The 19,360-nt window shown below is 40.5% G+C and overlaps 1 long non-coding RNA gene across 1 annotated transcript; it reads right to left on the minus strand.

Moving 5' to 3' along the window:
- Positions 1–1,033: 1,033 nt before the first annotated feature.
- LOC126280729 (uncharacterized) lies at positions 1,034–17,515 on the minus strand. The gene is made up of 4 exons (XR_007551219.1): positions 17,422–17,515; positions 14,134–14,197; positions 5,755–5,835; positions 1,034–2,278 (listed from the first exon to the last, which is right to left on the minus strand). It is a non-coding gene; the product is annotated as an uncharacterized LOC126280729 (long non-coding RNA).
- Between the last annotated feature and the right edge of the window lie 1,845 nt (positions 17,516–19,360).

A 19,360-nucleotide genomic window follows, 5' to 3' on the forward strand; every position in this document is an offset into this window, starting at 1 on the left:
TGCCTCGCTCGGGCATGGATGTGTGTGATGTCCTTGGGTTAGTTGGGTTTAAGTAGTTCTAAGTTCTAGGGGACTGATGACGTCCGAGCCGTTTTGGAACTTAGCAATTAGTAAATGTTCTGTACTGGTATATTGGCCTCTGAAGGAGATCTTAAACATGTGGAATAATAATAGAGTAAATAAAATCAATGTGATTTTAGAGGTTTATGTGGTGTATATGTATCTCCATAGATGGAAGATAACTTACGCAGTCCCTTGTTTGTAGTAAGAATTGTTTCTGTCATCGTTTGCTCGTTATTAACAAAGTAAGAATCAATGTTAGATGTGACATATATAATTGATTCTATCATAATAAATTAATTGACAAGGGTATTATTGTTATATTTATAATGTCGCAGTGTGAAAGGGATATTAAAAACTATTTCAGGTAATTATGTTAAATATCAGCTACTATAGCATGCAAATGAAAGCTGTGGCGTATGTTTGACATTCTGAGTCTTCGCTAAATCTTAGGGGAAAAAAGGAAAAAAACAAAAGAAGAAAAATACGACGCACCATGAAAGAATTATCGGAACGGGATGGAAATCGGCAGAAGCGATGTACACGTACTAAGAAACAAGTGATAACAATTTCAGAAAAAAACGATGATTTATTAAAGTGAAAGAGGATCACAAGTTTAACCATTCAGTAACGCGTTGGTCTACATCTGACGCTTAATCGGTTCAGCGTTGATTGGTAGACTCCACCTGAGGGATATCTTGCCAAATTCAGTCCAGATGGCGAGTTAGATCGACAGAATCCCGAGCAGGTTTCAGTGCCCTGCCCATAATGTTCCAACGTGCTCAGCGACCTTGCTGCTCAAAGCAGGGTCTGGCAACCAAGAAGACAAGCAGTAGAAACCCTCGTCGTGTGAGGGCGGGCATTACGGAATTATCTTGCTAAAATGGCTTCCTTCGTGGTGCGTCTTTTTTATTTATTTATTTATTAGTGTCCTTCAATAAGTAGTTATTCGAATACATAAACTGAGCCAGAATAAAAAAAATTTAAAAATATTTTAATTTTGTAAATACCATTAAGAATAAATTCAGTAGTAGAGATAAAATGAGTGCATGTCAGTTGTAGGGCAAGATGATGGTGTTGCCTGGACGTGAAAAATAATTATATAACTTTTCCAATATTTGCAATACGACTAAAAGATTTTAATAAAATACATAATATTGCTATTATAGAGGTAGAAACGAAGCGGTTTCAAGCTGTAAAATTTTGTACATTTGCGTCCACATACTTACTCCAGGCCAGGCCACTGTTTGGCAAGTGTAATATTACATCATCTTTCTGTTGCGTTCGAGAATGTTTTGAGTGTAAAATAACTACGATTACACCAAAGTACACCTAATGTAGCACAGTATGAACCAGACTCTTTTTAGTATCACAAATAAATTATTTTAAAACTCTAACTAACTGAACAGAATTTATGGTAGTTTTTATTCGCGGTTGTACAAACAGATTGGTACGGTCTGGGTATAACTGCTTGAAATTCTATGCTCTATACACAGCAGTGGCACGTAGAGACCTGCAGTACGGTAAGTATAGGAGATTAAGCATGAAATGAGAACACATGTAGGATATCGTCTAGTTGTAAGTACTGTAAAAATGCAATTATTTTAGGACTTAAAACTGTTTCTACATTCACTAGGGATGTTTGAAACGAAATATGGCTCTATTGGTCAGTTATGTAGCACCCAGAAAGCACGCTCTATAATTGAGCGGGCTTGTGGTACGTCTGCATCGTAAGGTTACATGTTAAACGGGCATACACCTAGATATTTTAGTAGAGTTGCAGAACGCAAGTCAGGGAAAAAAATAAAGAAAATCTAAGGCGACGATGTATCGTTGTATATGTCCGTCTGTGTTACCACAGTCGTTGCTTTTGTAACCACAACCATAGAGATACGCGAACAGACCGCAAATGGGTGTTAACACTTATAGACTCAGGCATTGAGACGGCCTACACACAACAGTCAGTTACATAATTTCTTCATTGCTTGTAGTGTATCGTGTTTATATGATCATACGGTTGACACAAATGTTACTATGGAATGGCAGGGTAGATATTTTTATTAAAACTGGGGAATGTTTCTTGTATAGCTCGTGGTTTTCGTTATGATAAAATTTCATGAGGCTCGCAAAATGTAAGTAAGAGTAATATGTTCACACTTAGCGGCCGGGAGTGGCCAGTCGTCTCCTTGAATGATCCCCATGGCAGCATTTGTGACTCCTAAAACAAAGAGCATGTGATTACTACAAGCGAAAACAAATACAAACAATGAGATTCTCTTGAAAAAGGAAACATTTACGTACCACTTTATATAGCTGTAAAAGCAACAACATATTACTGATAAGGTAAGATAAACCAAATAAACAGGTAATATCTCTTATAATAAGGAAACACCATACTTTTTCCTTATCTGAAACAATGTATTTATAATTAATTATTTGTAGCTTCTTGTTTTGATGAAACGTAACAACATACATATCGCACGTTACAAAGATTGTCATTCCAATGGAACATTTGTCCTCTCGACATGGTAGAGCCTGGTACAAATCAGAACTGTGTGAAATATATTGTGTGAACTTGTATTGCCTCTTTACCGTCGTTATGTGAACAGACAGCCAGGGCGTGTAGCACTTGCGGACTGTCAAGCATTAAGAAGGCCTCCATACATCAGACTCAGGTGCTCAATTTCTTCACTGTGTGTAGTGTATCGCGTTTACATAATTATTTTAAGGCTGGGGCGCACTAAGGAGGATGCAGGTGAGAGAGGGTAAGAGGGGTCTCGATTGCCCCCGACCAACATCACAACAAGTCTTCCATGTCACTTTAACACTGTAATAAACCCACTGCAAGATGTCTAGGTCTAGTTATCATTTACCGTAACATTGTACTACAAAACTTGATTATGTTTTTTATCTTAAAGTTCAGTTTAATCTTCCAAATCACTAGAGGTATTAGGCACGACATTTTAAATAGTTCTATATATACTCTGAAGTGTAGATCAAGTTGCACACTTAGAGAACTTCAGGTTTTATCGAATCGATGACTTTATAGACAACTGAATAGCGTTGCACTTAACAAAGACAATGTAAAATATTGTGCTGAATAGTTCGGTGCTGGAAGGGGAGAAAACTTTAATGACGTGGCAGAGACAACAAAGGTAGTCCCACAGGGCTCAACTATAGGATCACTCCTATTCCTTGTATAAGTGACTCAGCTTCAACTTAACATGCAACAAGCAAAACTCGTACGTTATTCAGATGATGCTACTCTTATAATAAATCTCACTAGAGAGAAAGTCACAGAAGAGGTTGTTAGTGATGTTTCTCAAAGAATTATTGAGTCGTTCTCCGGAAATAAACCGAAAACGCTGCATCCAGTTCTGTACAACAAATTTAGTCATACCAACAATTGATGTAGTTCATGAAGAGGATATACGTGAACCACCTTCCACTTGACATTCAACAGGCAAAATCGGTACTTTCTCCAGACGGTACTACTGTTATAATAAATCCCGTTAGACAGAAAGCCCCAGAAGACATTATTAGTCATGATTTTCAAAGAATTATTAAGAGGTTCTTTGAAAATGGACTGAAAACACACTGTATTCAGTTCTGTACAACAAGAAGAGTCTTTCTAACAACGGATGTAGCACATGAAAAAAAATCAGTAAGTAGGATATACGGAGTGGTCCATTGATCGTGACCGGGCCAAATATCTCACGAAATAAGCGTCCAACGAAAAAACTACAAAGAGCGAAACTTTTCTAGTTTGAAAGGGGAAACCAGATGGCGCTGTGGTTGGCCCGCTAGATGGTGCTGCCATAGGCCAAACGGATATCAACTGCGTTTTTTTTTAAACAGGAACCCCCATTTTTATTACATATTCGTGTAGTACGTAAAGAAATATGAATGTTTTATTTGGACCAATTTTTTCGCTTTGTGATACATGGCGCTGTAATAGTCACAAACATATGGCTCACAATTCTAGACGAACAGTTGATAACAGGAAGGTGAAATTAAAATACAGAACGTAGGTACGTTTGAACATTTTATTCCGGTTGTTCCACTGTGATACATGTAACTTTGTCAACTTATCATTTCTGAGAACGCATGACCGAGCGGTTCTAGGAGCTACAGTCTGGAGCCGCGCGATCGCTACGGTCGCAGGTTCGATTCCTGCCTCGGGCATGGATGTGTGTGATGTCCTTATCTTAGTTAGGTTTAAGTAGTTGTAAGTTCTAGGGGACTGATGACCTCAGAAGTTAAGTCCCATAGTGCTCATTTGAGTTCTCTGAAAATGGACTGAAAACACTGTATATTCAGCCCTGTACAACAAACAGAGTCTTACCAACAACTGATGTAGCATGTGAATTGTAGTTAGTAAATAAGGTAGAATGTTCTAAATTTTTCAGTGTATACATTGGTGAGAAAATATACGGGAAGAAGCTTTGTTTTTTAACTCTCAAACAATTAATTCAGCTATGTGTGTTCTTCGTATGATTCCTAGTCCTGCAAGCAAATGAGTCAACCTCCTCGTATATTTTGCATATCTCCACCCAGTGATGTCATATGGAATAATTTAGTGGTAACTAACCACTTAGAAAAAGAGCACCGATTGCAAAAATATGTCGTGTTCACCCGCGGTCATAATGTATATACAGTTTCAAGGAAACAGGAAATTTTATTGCACCTTCACACTGCATACATTCCCTAGTACAATTCGTCATAAATAATTCATCACAATTTGAGAATAACGATCACCTCCGTACCTGCAACACTACAGGAAAAAAGACCTTTATTATACATTATTAAAGCTGTCAGTGACTCAGAAAGGAGTTCAATACACATCAACAAAAATTTTCCATTTTAACCCAGTTTCATTTCTCCTGGACATCTCCTCCTATTTAAAACTGGTATCCCGAAGAAAAGCGTAATTTTTAAGTGTATTTTCATAAGCAGGATTAAAAATTAATGTGTTCATTAATGTTATCATTATTGCTGTATACATATTCTGTAAACTGACTAGTTATATATCATTTCGAAAAAAGAATAAATAGTCCAGATGATCAATGGAACATGTAACTGACTAACCAACTAAATATATCGAATAACACTAACAATTGAGTAGCACATGTTACTTATCAACGAAAACATGTTACCAATTACTTAATACTCATTATCAAGTAGCATCCACAACTTTTTACGTTTTCACATTTCACATTATAGTTTTAAATGAGTTAATTTTCTTATCTGTTCGCCTTATTCAGATTGATACTCTCTCTCTCTCTCTCTCTCTCTCTCTCTGTGTGTGTGTGTGTGTGTGTGTGTGTGTGTGTGTGTGTGTGTGTGTGTGTGGGCGCGCGCGTGCGTGTTCTGTGTGCCTGGCTTGTGCGTCACACGTCATGAATGCCCTTGTTTGCGTAAGACTGAGTGTTTATGTCTGTATATTTCAAAGTTCAATTGTAACATTATTTATTTGACGGGTTCCGCACGTCATCACCTCCAGGACTGTCGTTTCAGAGAGCTCACTACCGCTGCTAGTAAGCTTGCTAAAAGGAAACAGAATTAGAGGCGTATGAATTAGAGTCTTATAAGCGACAGACCGTTTTATGCGACAAATATTATTTATGAAGCAAGACTGTCCCTAGATCAGTTGGATGTCAATTATGTAAGTTCACGCTATAGACAGTGGCTTACCTTCAGCATGGACCTTTACTGCAGTCGGCAATTGTTATAATCTCTGGTTCATGTGTTGTATATCTGGAATCACTGCACGGACTGAAAGGACATGTAAATATTATAAAAGTACACAGTCTAGCATCAAAAATATTTTAAATTATTAAACTTATAGTAGCAAAATTAATTAACTAGAAAATTGACAACCATTGATGCCTATGTAAATATAATGCCTTAGCAATAATTTAGTAATATCTTCCTCGTATTACACCATAGCTTAGCGCTCGCAACTTCACTCGCTTTTGCGTTGTAATTACTACAAAAATATTTTTATAAGAATATATAAGGCCAACTGAAAAATTAATGTATTAAATAGCCGTTTCCTTTTCTCTGCAATTCTGACAAAGCTGATTTGTCGTGGCGACAGTTTTCTTTGATTTGGTTCACAAACTGCCAATCTTCTAACCCATTCACACTAATTAAGGGCATAGCATGGTCTTTTCCGAATATAGTTCTGATGAAAAAGCGATTCTGGTAGCTGGAGTTGGAGGTTTTGAATAATCCTGCCTTTTGAGTTCTTGTGGAGATATTTCCCTAGAAACTTTCATCCCAAACACACATTTCTTTATTTCTAAACGGGAAATAAAGTACCAATACATTTTGCTTTAAATTTTTTTTAATATAACGAGATGCGAGGGAAGTTCAAAATAAGTAATGCAACTTTTTTCTCGGCCATTATCGGTTGAAAAATGCAGAATTTGTCGTGCGACATCGTGGAATATTCCGGCTTCAGCCTCGATAGTTCCTTGAGGTACCGACAAGTGGCGGTGCTATACGCAACCATCAAAATGGCATCTGTAACGGAGATGCATTCCAAGGAGAGAGCTGTCATTCAGCTTCTTTTAGAAGCTTGCAGAATTTCTTCGCAGATCTGGTCGTGAACAAACGCACGGAGAGTCGTTGGGCGAGACATTTGTCACCATCGTAACAAGATCACGCAAATCTGTCCCATCTGCCACGTGACGGCCTTCCGCGCGCAGCTGCGACTACTGCAGTGTTGGAACGTGCGGACACTCTCATTCGATGTGGTAGACAGATCGCAATCAAACACCTCGCTGCTCAACTGGACGCCTCTGTGGGTAGTGGTGACACACTCGTCGACCAGTTGGGGTACTCAAAGGTGTGTGCTGACGGATTCGGTGATTCCTAACCAGCAGACCACAAACAGAAATGCAGGACAATCTGTGGGGAATTACTTGCATATTACGAGGTTTATCGTAACAATTTTTTGTCGAACATGGTCACAAATACGGCTTCATAACTTCGAAGCGGAAACAAAACGACAATCCATGGAGTGGCGTCACGTCACCTCTCCTCCGAAGAAAAAGTTCAAAGCTGCACCCTCGTCCGGACAAGTCATGACGTTCTTCTGGGAGATTGAAGGGGTTATTCTGTTTGATGTCCTACCTCATAGTGCAACGATCAACTCTGGAAATCGAAAAAACGAGTTCAGCGTGTTCGTCGCCACAGAAATACATTACTGTCCATTAAAATTGCTACACCAAGAAGAAATGCAGATGATAAACGGATATTCATTGGACACATATATTATACTAGAACTGACATGTGATTGCATTTTCACGCAACTGGGGCGCATAGATCCTAAGAAATAAGTACCCAGAACAACCACCTCTGGCCATAATAACGGCCTTGCTACGCCTGGGCATTGAGTCAAACAGAATTTCGATGGCGTGTACAGGTACAGCTGGCCATGCAGCTTCAACACGATAGCACAGTTCATAAAAAGTAGTGACTGGCATATTGTGACGAGCCAGTTGCTCCACCACCATTGACCAGACGTTTTCAATTGGTGAGAGAACTGGAGAATGTGCAGGCAAGGGCAGCAGTCGAACGTTTTCTGTATCCAGAGAGACCCGTACAGGACCTGCAACATGGGGTCGTGCATTATCCTGCTGAAATGTAGGGTTTCGCAGGGATTGAATGAAGGGTAGAGCCACGGGTCGTAACACATCTGAAATGTAACGTCCACTGTTCAAAGTGCTGTCGATGCGAAAAAGGGGTGACCGAGGCGTGTAACCAATGGCACCCCATACCAGCACGCCGGGTGATACGAGAGTATGGCGATGACGAATACACGCTTCCAATGTGCTTTCACCGCGATGTCGCCAATCACGGATGAGACGATCATGATGCTGTAAACAAAACTTGGATTCATCCGAAAAAATGACGTTTTGATATTCATGCACCCAGGTTCGTCGCTAAGTACACCATCGCAAGCGCTCCTGTCTGTGATGCAGCGTCAAGGGTAACCGCAGCCATGGTCTCGGAGCTGATAGTCCATGCTGCTGCAAACGTCGTCGAACTGTTCGTGCATATGGTTATGTTTCAAACGTCCCTATCTGTTGACTCAGGGATCAAGACGTGTCTGCACGATCCGTTACAGCCATGTGAATAAGATGCCTGTCATCTCGACTGATAGTGATACGAGGCCGTTGGGATCCAGCACGGCGTTCCGTATTACCCTCCTGGACCCACCGATTCCATATTCTGCTAACAGTCATTGCATCTCTACCAACGCGAGCAGCAATGGCGCGATACGATAAACCACAATCGCGAAAGGCTACAATCCGACCTTTATCAAAGTCGGAAACGTGATGGTACGCATTTCTCCTTCTTACACGTGCATCACAACCACGTTACACCAGGCAACGCCGGTCAACTGCTGTTTGTGTATGAGAAATCGGTTGGAAACTTTCCTCATGTCAGCACGTTGTAGGTGTCGCCAACCTTATGTGAATGCTCTGAAAAGCAAATCATTTGCACATCACAGCACCTTCTTCCTGTCTGTTAAATTTTGCATTTGTAGCACGTCATCTTAGCGGTGTAGCAATTTTAATGGCTAGTAGTGTACAACTGAACGTCTACTTCTCCATGACAACACAAGGCCTCACACAAGTCTGCGCTCGCTAGAGGAACTCACAAGATTTCACTGGACTGTTCTTCCTGATCCATACTACAGTCTGGAATTCTCATCTTCTGACCTCCATCGGTTTGACCCAATGAAAGACGTACTCCGCGGGAAGCAGTACGTGGATGACGGGGGAAGGTTACTGATGCAGCAAGTCGTTGGCTCCGACGCCGACCTGTAGACTAGTACCATGCGGACGTACTACCACTCCCAGTGAGGTTGCGCAATGCGTCGCATTGAACGGAGATTATGTTGAAAATTGTGATTTTTGTCGTCAAAAGAGTGAGGAATAACATGGTCTATTTCAATCCTCAATAAAAGTAACCTGGTTTCATGAAAAAAAATAGTCTAGCTTTACTTACTGAATGGCCTTCGTATTTTCATAGACATTTTCATCGTCTCACTCCCTTAAAAGTTGAATTAGCAAAAAGACTAGAACACCTATTTTTTTTAAATTTCAAACTGAGAAGGTGAATACAAATTTTCAGAGAGTTAGCTCTAGGAATGCTTTCATAATGAAATGTTTCCATAAAAACTTTCATCCCTTATTTCACCTCCTTATGAGATGAATTTCCATGAGAGCTGAATCTTTTATTATTATTATTATTTAGGACTGAGATGCCAAACACAAGTTTTCTTAGATTTATCTCTAAAATACTTTTATATTGAAATATTTTCATAAAAATTTTAATCCCCTATTTGACTCTCCCTTAAGATTGAATTTCCACAAACACCCTAACACGTATTTTTGTTATTTCTAAATGAGAAGTTAAATACCAATTTTCATAGACGTTGCTTTAGAAAGGCCAGCTGCTATTTCACCTCCTTAGAGGTTTTATTTCCAGAAACGCTGAAACACATAATTTCTTTTTTTATTTCTTACCAAATACCAGTTTTCGTAGTTCTAGATTCAAAACTGAATTAATAGTTACGTATTTTCAAACAAACTTTTTTACCCCTATTTCACCAACCTACGGGTGGAATTTTGAAAAATCCCTTCTTAATCGATCCCTACAGTACAAAATCAACATCCTCTCAAAGTTTCAAGTTTGTATCGTTAGCATTTTGGGCTAGGCGATGATGAGTCAGTGAGACAATCAGGACATTAACTTTCATATACAGAGAATATTACCAACGGCCTTTCCGCAGTGGTAACACCGGTTCCCGTCAGATCACGGGAGTGAAGCGCTGTTGGGCTGGGCTAGCTCTTGGATGGGTGACCATGCGGTCTACCGACCGCTGTTGGCAGTCGGGGTGCACTCAGCCCTTGTGAGGAAAACCGAGGAGCTAATTGATTGAGAAGTAGTTGCTCCGGTCTTGAAAACTGACATACGGCCGGGAGAACGATGTACTGACCACATGCCTCTCCATATCCGCATCCAGTGACGCCTATGGACTGAGGATGACACGACGGCCAGTCGGTACAGTTAGATCTTCATGTCCTGTTCGGGAAGAGTTAAGTTTTTAGTTTTATATAGAGAAGATTACATGCACGTTAACCGTCTGAAACCATATAGCTTACTTAATATAGCAGCAATTTCTGGTAAGTTTCAATCTAATTTAGAATGAATATTACATGACATTTCATTAGTGTTTGTTTTTTAAAGCTTTCAGTGGTGAAATGACGAATGACTGCGCGTCTGCCAAACAGCAGGTACATTGTGGGTTTGGCTCTCCATACTCTTACTGTCTCATCTCAATGAAGATGCTGACAAAATACTCCCTCATTAAGTTAGGCCTACATACCTCAGCACCAGAGCAACACTGCCTCTAAAATCTATGGCTGTATGTTGTTGTTGTTGTAGTCTTCTGTCCTGAGACTGGTTTGATGCAGCTCTCCATGCTACTCTATCCTGTGCAAGTTTCTTCATCTCCCAGTACCTACTGAAACCTACATCCTTCTGAATCTGCTTGTTGTATTCATCTCTCGGCCTCCCTCTACGATTTTACCTTCCACGCTGACCTCCAATACTAAATTGGTGATCCGCTGATGCCTCAGAACATGTCCTACCAACCAATCCCTTCTTCTGGTCAAGTTGTGCCACAAACTTCTCTTCTCCCCAATCCTATTCAATACTTCCTCATTAGTTATGCGATCTACCCATCTAATCTTCAGCATTCTTCTAAAGCACCACATTTCGAAAGCTTCTATTATCTGTCTCGCGTGTGTATTTATCGTCCATGTTTCAGTTCCATACATGGCTACACTCCATACAAATACTTTTAGAAAAGACTTCCTGACACTTAAATCTATACTCGATGTTAACAAATTTCTCTTCTTCAGAAACGCTTTCCTTGCCATTGCCAGTCTACATTTCATATCCTCTCTACTTCGACCATCATCAGTTATTTTGCTCCCCAAATAGCAAAACTCCTTTACTACTTTAAGTGTCTCATTTCCTAATCTAATTCCCTCAGCATCACCCGACTTAATTCGACTACATTCCATTATCTTAGTTTTGCTTTTGTTGATGTTCATCCTATATACTCCTCTCAAGACACTGTCCATTCCATTCAACTGCTCTTCCAAGTCCTTTGCTGTCTTTGACAGAATTACAATGTCATCGGCGAACGTCAAAGTTTTTATTTCTTCTCCATGAATTTTAATACCTACTCCCAATTTTTCTTTTGCTTCCTTTACTGCTTGCTTAATATACAGATTGAATAACATCGGTGAGAGGCTACAACCCTGTCTCATTCCCTTCCCAACCACTGCTTCCCTTTCATGTCGCTCGACTCTTTTTAACTGCCATCTGGTTTCTGTACAAATTGTAAATTGCCTTTCGCTCCCTGTATTTTACCCCTGCCACCTTTAGAATTTGAAAGAGACTATTCCAATCAACATTGTCAAAAGTTTTCTCTAAGTCTACAAATGCTAGAAACGTCGGTTTGCCTTTCCTTCATCTTTCTTCTAAGAAAAGTCGTAGGGTCAGTATTGCCTCACGTGTTCCATTATTTCTACGGTATCCAAAATGATCTTCCCCGAGGTCGGCTTCTACTAGTTTTTCCATTCGTCTCTAAAGAATTAGTGTTAGTATTTTGCAACTGTGGCTCATTAAACTGATAGTTCGGTAATTTTCACATCTGTCAACACCTGCTTTCTTTGGGAGTGGAATTATTATATTCTTCTTGAAGTCTGAGGGTATTTCGCCTGTTTCATACATCTTGCTCACGAGATGGTAGAGTTTTGTCAGGGCTGGCTCTCCCAAGGCCGTCAGTAGTTCCAATGGAATGTTGTCTACTCCTGGAGCCTTGTTTCGACTCAGGTCTTTCAGTGCTCTGTCAAACTCTTCACACAGTATCGTATCTCCCAATTCATCTTCATCTACATCCTCTTCCATTTCCACAATATTGTCCTCAAGTACATCGCCCTTGTATAGACCATCTATATACTCTTTCCACCTTTCTGCTTTGCCTTCTTTGCTTAGAACTGGGTTTCCATCTGAGCTCTTGATGTTCATACAAGTGGTTCTCTTATCTCCAAAGGTCTCTTTAATTTTCCTATAGGCAGTATCTATCTTACCCCTAGTGAGATAAGCCTCTACATCCTTTCATTTGTCCTCTAGCCATCCCTGCTTAGCCATTTTGCACTTCTTGTCGATATCATTTTCGAGACGTTTGTATTCCATTTTGCCTGCTTCAGTTATTGCATTTTTATATTTTCTCCTTTCATCAATTAAATTCAATATTTCTTCTGTTACCCAAGGATTTCTACTGGCCCTCGTCTTTTTACCTACTTGATCCTCTGCTGCCTTCACTACTACATCCCATTTTTCTTCTACTGTATTTCTTTCCCCCATTCCTGTCAATTGTTTCCTTATGCTCTCCCTGAAACTTTGTACAACCTCTGGTTCTTTCAGTTTATCTACTTAAATTCCCACCTTTTTGGAGTTACTTCAGTTTTAATCTACAGGTCATAACCAATAGATTGTGCTCAGAGTCCACATCTGCCCCTGGAAATGTCTTACAATTTAATACCTGGTTCCAAAGTCTCTGTCTTGCCATTATATAATCTATCTGATACCTTTTAGTATCTCCAGGGTTCTTCCATGTATACAACCTTCTTTCATGATTCTTAAACCAAGTGTTACCTATGATTAAGTTGTGCTCTGTGCAAAATTCTACCAAGTGGCTTTCTCTTTCATTTCTTATCCCCAGTCCATATCCACCAACTACGTTTCCTTCTCTCCCTTTTCCTACACTCGAATTCCAGTCACCCATGACTATTAAATTTTCGTCTCCCTTTACTATCTGAATAATTTCTTTTATTTCACCATACATTTCTTCAATTTCTTCGTCATCTGCAGAGCTAGTTGGCATATAAACTTGTACTACTGGTGTGGGCTTCGTATCTATCTTGGCCACAATAATGCGTTCACTATGCTGTTTGTAGTAGCTTACCCGCATTCCTAGGCCGACCGCGGTGGTCTCGCGGTTCTAGGCGCTCAGTCCGGAGCCGCGCGACTGCTACGGTCGTAGGTTCGAATCCTGCCTCGGACATGGATGTGTGTGATGTCCTTAGGTTAGTTAGGTTTAAGTAGTTTTAAGTTCTAGGGGACTGATGACCACAGATGTTAAGTCCCATAGTGCTCAGAGCCATTTGAACAGCATTCCTATTTTCCTATTCATTACCCCTATTTGATTTTGTGTTTTTTAACCCTGTAGTCACCTGACCAAAAGTCTTGTTCCTCCTGCCACCGAACTTCACTAATTCCCACTATATCTAACTTTAACCTATCCATTTCCCTTTTTAAATGTTCTAACCTACCTGCCCGATTAAGGGATCTGACATTCCACGCCCCGATCCGTAGAACACCAGTTTTCTTTCTCCTGATAACGACATCCTCTTGAATAGTCCCCTCCCGGAGATTCGAATGGGCGACTATTTTACCTCCGGAATGTTTTACCCAAGAGGACACCATCATCATTTAATCATACAGTAAAGCTGCAGGCCCTCGGGAAAAATTACGGCCTTAGTTTCCCCTTGCTTTCAGCCGTTCGCAGTACCAGCACAGCAAGGCCGTTTTGGTTATTGTTACAAGGACAGATCAGTCAATCATCCAGACTGTTGCCCTTGCAACTGCTGAAAAGGCTGCTGCCCCTCTTCAGGAACCACACGTTTGTCTGGCTTCTCAACAGATACCCCTCCGTTGTGGTTGCACCTACGGTAAGGCTATCTGTATCACAGAGACACGCAAGCCTCCCCACCAACAGCAAGGTCCATGGTTGATGGGGGAGTATGGCTGTATATCAGCACCAAATTGAATTTATTTCGATACTCATCTGGTAAGATACATGAATGGATTCAAATACTCTAACGTTTTGACAGGTAACAGAACTATTCACAGGTGTATGTGTTGTTATTGTAGTTTGTTAGTAAGGCTGGCCTGTGCTCCATGAATGACACTCACAGTCCTATGTTGCAGAGGGTTCTGCGTCCTTCACTGCTGTCGCTGACAACGCCAGGAGCGGCACCTGTGTACAGACATACACGTCACAGTGAACGGTCGGCAGAACTGCAACTCTGCTTCATCGCTGTGCACACTAAGGTAGCCACCATAAACCAAACATAGTTTACAATTTGCGAACAAAAGCGATGTCACATGTAGTAATCTTACGGATTGCGCAGCGATACTGAAAAGGAAGGTGAAGGTGGAGGCAGGAACAGTGGAGCGTAAAAGAAGAAGTGAATGGCAGAATACTGGGCAAATTAATCACAATCACACCAAAAGAAAACTTCATCAATGCACGTTGAGATACTAGTTTTACTAAGCAGTCAACTTGAAATTAGATTTCTACACCAAGCAGTGGTCTTAATGTCGGAGATGTGCCTCTTTTTTGTGCGTTTAACCTGGACTAGAGGGAGATGCAAAGAGTAAAAACTGTAGAGGAAGACCGAGATTGGGATACACCCAGCAAATAACGGAGCATGTAAGTTGTAAGTGCTATTCTGAGATTTGAAAATTTGTGCTAAGTTCCTATGGGACCAAACTACTGAGATCATCGGTCCCTAGGTTTACACACGACTTAATCTAACTTAAACTAACTTACACTAAGGACACACAAACACACACACACATGCCGGAGTGAGGACTCGAATCTCCGACGGGGTGAGCTGCGCGAACCGTGGCAAGGCGCCTCAAACCGCACGGCTACTACTCTGAGATGAAAGGGATGGCATTATAGCGGAATTTGTGGCGGGCCACATCAAACCAGTCAGAAGAAAAAAAAGTTAGGTTAATTACCGTTACCGGCACCCTCCGTTTCCCTGCCATACTTCGGTTTACTCTGTGTTGAAAATTTTTACTGTTAGCTGGCTGGCTCTGTTTCCTATACTCGCTTATCTCACCGATACACTATTTACTTGCAATTGGTTTCTAAGATTGCAATTTTTACATTTATTAAAATTTTAGTGTCAGCTGATATGTAAATGTCGAAAACACAGAAAAGGAGAGAGGACAAGGGAAGGAACAGGTTTACCAAGTAGGGAACAATCCAACTTTAAGTACAAATAGCAGCTAGTTGTCAATAATCTTCACATCTAAAACTTTTTCTGACATGAACGCTGCTAGGTGCTATATACAAAAACAAATCGTTAAACTTGCTGGACAAAGAATAAATTGTACGGTAATTATTTTTAGATAAGGAGCCTCCGTACGCAACTGAATAAATACAATTTTTGTTTTGTCTGATGCCTTTCGCCTCAATTTTAAGACGTCATCAGTGGCCTGAAATACATATACAGTTTCATTTGGATGTAGCACTTACAACTTAGATATTCTGGAATTGTGAATTAAGTTACAAACAGTTCTCACCTAGACACCGTTCTTTCAGTACCAGTGTATATGTCATATGTAAATACGTGGGCGTATTGATATTGTTCTACGTGTGTTCTTTTTGTACTGTTGGTGAATCTGTTATACACCCTGAAGCATTAAAAACAATTGTCAGCGTAGAACATAAACTGCACACACACCCAGACACACACACACACACACACACACACACACACATGCACACACACACAATGGTAACATGTTTTGCTACGTAATGTTGCCATTTGTGAAATGTCTATGTTCCAGTTTTGTTATACATTGTTATCCACTGTGTGACGTCTATGGTGAAAGATAATATTTGTGTGTGCACGTGTGTGTCTGACTGTCTGTGAATGTGTGTGTGTGTGTGTGTGTGTGTGTGTGTGTGTGTGTGTGTGTGTGTTTCAGCTCTTTTGTCGTTATGCAGTTGCATACAAACGGTCGTAATTATAATTCCCATTTAATTGTATCATTCATATAATACTAACAGCAACTGCTGACTGACAGTTCAACAACATGAAAGAAGTTCTCAATGATGTCAGGGAAACCTCATAAATCATTCTCTTAACAATTTATTTGTACTTCTTTTTGCGGGTACTATACTAAGACGTTTCTGTTGCGAAATTCCCATATTAAGCTGTTTGTTTATCACTTATTTCGCCTGTTTCTCCATTTCTAAGTGCTTCTGTGTAAATTTAATGTTATTTAAGAACAGATACGAAATGCTTGTCCCCACATCTGTGTACAAAATTAAAAGACAATTTGTGCAAATGAAATGAATTTTCTCTTTCCCTCAGTATTACGACAGGTTTGATCACCAAACAATAAATAAGAATCACAACTGTTCTTCAACACTAAATCTATGAATATCATAGCCTGAAGAAAGCAACAAATAGACTTTACAAGGAGCAACGGCAATGACGCAGCATAAGGAAAACATCCTCCAATTTTGACTCCAGATCAACTAAATAAAGTAGTTTCCACATGAAAATTCAAGTAATCATCCAGTCTACAATGTGAATACTTGCACTAACAGACTTGGAAGAAAGGGCAAGGGTCATCGTAAATGATCAATCTCTAATTCATCGGAGAAGTACACTCATCGTGTAAAACATTTCAGCTCTACAAAAGTTCTCCGAATTTATTTATAGATGTAAACTATAGCTAGAAGGAAAATGGACTGTACATTACAGATATTGGAAAGTATTTATTTTGTGAAACGCAAAATGATAATCCATACAGGCTGCGATAACGATAGTAGAATCATAAAGAAAACTGCCTCTCAATATTACTTCACATTTGAGGACTGTCTAAGGAAGAATTAATTACAAAATGGAACGAAATGTTTTCGCTCTGTTCCAAGGACGCAGACTTCTTACTTGCAAAATTGCTCGAAGAACACAATGTTAACATGTATATAAAAAAAGCTGTCAGAATGTGAATTTCTTAATTATGTATAATGTTAAGACATAATCATGATTATTACGAGGAGGCTACAAAATTTCATAAACTTAAGTCACTCTATGAATTTCATATAAATCAGATACACTTGGGTTTCTTATTTTTATATACCAGATAAATCTCTCAGTAGGAAACTTTTAATATGAGAGGCACTAGGCAAAAAAATGACTACGAAATAAACACTTTGCAGCCCATGATTTCGATCTGTGTTTCTCTTGCTACAATGTTTCACATTGTATTGGAAAAGGTTGGTTTAAAAGAAAGACATATTGGTTTATTCTTTAAAACAAATACTTTTGTCTTATAACTAAGCCGTAGTCGGATCCCTAAGCGAAACAGGGACACTGAGCGTGGGTCACATAAAATTTCAGCAGTAATCGCTGCAGACATACATACATAAAACTAGAATCCTATGCCGCTTACCAGCAAGAGTGAAGAGCAGGCTACACAGAACCACAAACAGCGTCCTCAGAAGAAACTTCATGTCGATGGGTGTAAACGACTTCTGAGCCTACCGATGGACGGCCGAGCTTTTATCGATAATGGGTAGCATCCGGGAAGGATCCCCGATGACGTCACAGACTCTAACGCAGTATGTCCTCGTGGCCGTCTGGGATTCACCGCAGCGACCTTGTCTCGAGTGAATAGTAAGTAACGTCTGGCCGCAAAACAAAACAAAGAGATCTTTAACACCGTAAACAAAGGACAAAACAATTTCTTCGATCCGATACTTTCAGTAACTGCTGCAAATGACAAATGAAGAAAGGAAATAAAGGTTCTACTGCTGACGTGGTCTGCTGCATAATCGATATCCTGCCACCAGGCTTGATTCCATGTGGAAGCAGATGTGCTCAGCGGGTGTATTCATTTCAAGGGGCAAAGGGTGCAGCTACCAGTAGCAACGACTGACTGTTTTCCCCTTTACAACTTGCTATGTCGTCTTTCAATTGTGTAGAAACACGTTGAGGCAGCTGAAATCTTCAGAATTCTGTAACGATAGTTAGACCAAGAACCTCACTTGACCGATTGGAACTAGAACCAGGCGGACTCTTTGACGTAGCTGCATTGTTCACTAAAGTGTCGGGAGATGGAAGTAGTAATTGTTATGCTTCTCGATTACACAAGCAATCTGCTCTATCACTTGACCTCAGAAGTTAAGTCCCATAGTGATCGGAGCCATTTGAACCATTTTTCTCTATCACTTCTACAACAATCAACTACACTATCTGACAAAAAAAAGTGAAATACCCAGAAGGGGACGAGGAAACGCAATGAAACTTCACTGCTTGAAAAGGAATGTGATTATGAAATCGAATCAAATTTACAAAGAACTAGGCGGTATGCTCCCACTGAGCAATATGACGTTGCACTGAATCGGTTGGAAAAAGCGTCATAAAAGCGTCGAAACGTCTCCTGAGTTGGCCCACAACTTTCGTAACAAGACCCTGATATTCTGTGTACTGCCAATGGGACAGGATTGACACCCGAGCTGGTCCTATGCGTGTTCTATCGGGGACAGATCTGGGGGTACCTCAAAATCAGGCAGACAGTTCATGGACACGAGATTCATGTGTGGACGACCACTTTTCTGTTGAAAAAGCACTTTGAATAAAATACAGTGATAACAAGGAGCTATGCGACGTAAATATAAACATAGTAGGAGTATTTCTATATCTGAAAGATGCTGTCCATTCAAATTTCGTGCCAGGGAGGCGCTAATAGTGCCACTGTGAGGATGCAAGTCAGATTTGCTTTAAATACACACTGTAACGGTCGTGAGCGTTCACCACCTTTGAGATTGGATGTGGTGAGTTGATGTTGGTCAAGAATGCCTTTAAGGCGACAAAGATTTTGAACAAGGTCGTGCAATAGGGCTACGAGAAGTCGCATGTTCCTTCTGTGATACTGCAGAGAGATTTGGTAAGAATGTAGGCACTGTACATGACTGGTGGCAGCGGTGGGCACGAGAACGTACCGTCGTAAGAAGACCGGATTCCAGACGGCCACGAGGCACTACCATCACGTTCGACATATGAGCCTGGCGCATCGTGCTGAATCTGCAGCAACAGTCTGAGCAGCAGTTGGCACCACAGTGACACAACGAACTGTTACAAATCAGTTGCTTCAAGGACAGCTCCGTGCCAGACGACCTACAGCTACTTTTCCACTGACCCCAAGCCACCGTCATTTGCGACTTCAGTGGTGTCAGGCAAGAGATTATTGGGGGGGGGGGGGGGGAAGGGGGCAGGATGGCGGTCTGTTGTGTTTTCTGATGAAAGTTGCATCTGTGTTGGTGCCAGTGATGGCCAAGTGTTGGCTAGAAGCCAACGATCTGCAGGCAAGCTATCATCATACTAGACGC

Source organism: Schistocerca gregaria, chromosome 1 (assembly GCF_023897955.1).
Source record: "Schistocerca gregaria isolate iqSchGreg1 chromosome 1, iqSchGreg1.2, whole genome shotgun sequence".
NCBI lineage: Eukaryota > Metazoa > Arthropoda > Insecta > Orthoptera > Acrididae > Schistocerca > Schistocerca gregaria.